The sequence below is a fragment of the Solanum stenotomum genome, unplaced genomic scaffold (genome assembly GCF_019186545.1).
Source record: "Solanum stenotomum isolate F172 unplaced genomic scaffold, ASM1918654v1 scaffold33167, whole genome shotgun sequence".
NCBI classification, from domain to species: domain Eukaryota; kingdom Viridiplantae; phylum Streptophyta; class Magnoliopsida; order Solanales; family Solanaceae; genus Solanum; species Solanum stenotomum.
This window is the reverse complement of record NW_026032316.1, coordinates 15371-17766: the sequence shown is the minus strand read 5'-3', so window position 1 is coordinate 17766 and position 2396 is coordinate 15371. Positions and strand designations below refer to the sequence as shown.

At 33.0% G+C, this 2396-nt stretch overlaps 1 pseudogene; it reads left to right on the top strand.

Moving 5' to 3' along the window:
* Positions 1-1285: 1285 nt before the first annotated feature.
* LOC125852267 (GDSL lipase-like) overlaps positions 1286-2396 on the top strand; it is an 11182-nt pseudogene continuing 10071 nt past the window's right edge.

Here is a 2396-nt window from a genome sequence, read left to right as displayed (position 1 = left end):
CATTTCCTTTTGAGAAAAAGCTAATTCAACGGGAGTGAGCACACGGCGTCTTGTACTATTTTAGTCTCCATCTGTATATATCGACTTGTCTTTTACCTTTCGAGACAGTCCAGTCTCTGTTTTCCACTTTTGGGACTTGTACTCATTTTGTTAGTAGCTCTGTACTAGTGACTTCCAGGTTCTGGGAGGGATCTTTATTTGTATATATGTTTTTGGGTTTGCTTCCGCCTGTTTATATTGTTATTTGCCTACTCTTGTTTAGTTTCTACCCTCAGATCCATTACTTATTGTTCCGGGTTACGGGTTGGTTTACCTACTGGTGGGTTATAGTAGGTGCCATCATGACTTGAGAAATCGGGTCATGACATGTTTGTACATTGGACAATGGCTTTTCATGGTTGATATATTCAACACACAAACAACAAAAAGATCATTCATTCAAAGAGAGACATTTCAAGCTTCAAAAACAGCAGGGACCTGATAGAGTGCTTCATTTGCTTCCTATACTAGCTGTTACTTTGAACCAGGGCGAGGGGGTGAAAAAATAAAAATTTGAACCAGAAAAAATATTTTTTAAAACAAACTTAAATTTTTTTTTGAAGGGGGGCGGGGGGCTGATGGGGGAGGGGGTAAAAAAATAAAAAATTGAAATTGGAAATATCTTTTAAAAACAACTTTTAATATTTCTTTTGGTGGGGGTGGTAGGGGGCTGGGGGGTAAGGGTGAGGGTGGGGTAAAGTTAAAAATATTTTTTTTAAAACAAGCTTTAAATTTATTTATTCATTTTGGGGGGACAAAATAAATTGATTTTTTCAATAAAAGAAATTGTAATTTAAAGTTGGAAGAGAGTTTTGGAAAATGTTTTCCTAAATTTTTGAAGGGAAGTCATTTTCCTTAAATTTGAGAAAAATGAATTGATTTGAAAAACATTTTCCAAAACATTTAACCCAACCAAACATAAACACACCCTAAGTGTCTACTTGTGCACATTCAAAGTTAGAAGACAAAAATGTGAGCTGAGACCAAATTAAATAACATATTTATGTGTTATCTCTTTCTTAATTGTAGTCCAAGTTAACATGTTTACTAACTAAATGATTGTCAACCAGCCAAAACTCCTTCGATACATTGAAAAATAAACGGACTCTTCCAATAGAGTGGATGCAGACACAAGTATTTTTTTTTAAAAATCATTCTGTACATCACTAGTACTATATATATTTGAACTACTATGCTGATATAACCAAACTAATATATCCAAGTAATTGATCTTTCACAAACTCTAATGGCTTTGATCTCAAGTTTGTGCATCTTTGTTTTGGTAGCACATTTTGCCAACCCAATTGTGTGCCATGAAAAACCTCATCAAGCTGCCCTTTTCGTGTTCGGTGATTCAGTTTTCGATCCTGGAAATAATAATTACATCAACACCACTGCTCACTTCCAAGCAAATTATTTACCGTATGGAGAATCATTCTTCAAGCCCTCTACTGGCAGGTTCTCCAATGGACGCCTCATTCCCGATTTTATCAGTAAATTTATTTGCGTTTTCAATTCTTTGAAAAACATTTAATTGTTGGATCCTGGAGGTAGTTAATGTCCATTAAAATAATCAACTTGTGCACAAGCTGACATTTATTTTGCTATATGGAGACATGACTTTCATTTTTATTTTTTATTTTTGGTTTTATTTTGCAGCTGAATATGCTAATTTACCATTAATTCCGCCATATTTTCAAATTGGGAAGAAACATTTCATTCATGGAGTGAATTTTGCTTCAGCCGGTTCTGGTTGTTTGCCTGAAACCGCTCGGGGCTTTGTTAGTGACAATATTTCATTTAGCTAATTACTTTTATGTAATTCTTGTTTGAATTTGTTCTTTTTTTTAAAAAAAAATGTTGGTTTCCATTTGACAGGTTATAGATCTTCAAACTCATTTGAAATATTTCCAAAATGTGGCACAACTGTTGAAGAAGAAAGTGGGTGAAACAGAGTCCAAACAGATCCTCTCCAATGCTGTATATATTTTTAGCACTGCCAATAATGATATGTTTGCCCCTTTATTTGCAAATTCGTCTTTTCCATATTCCGATACAGAATATCTACAGATGATCATGGGCAACTTGACTTCTGTTTTAAAGGTAATATTGATCTTTTCTATTGATTTAGGGTGTGTTTGGTATGAAGGAAAATGTTTTCCTGGAAAACAAGTAGATTTTTTATTTATTTTCTCATGTTTGGTTGGTGAGGAGAAAATATTTTTCGAAAAAGATTTTTAGTGTTTGATTTTTGAATGAAAAATATTTTTGAGAAATATCTTTTATTTTTACTAGAGTAGAAAATAATTTTTGAAATTGAAAATATTTTTTGAAAACAAACTTAAATTATTTTTTGA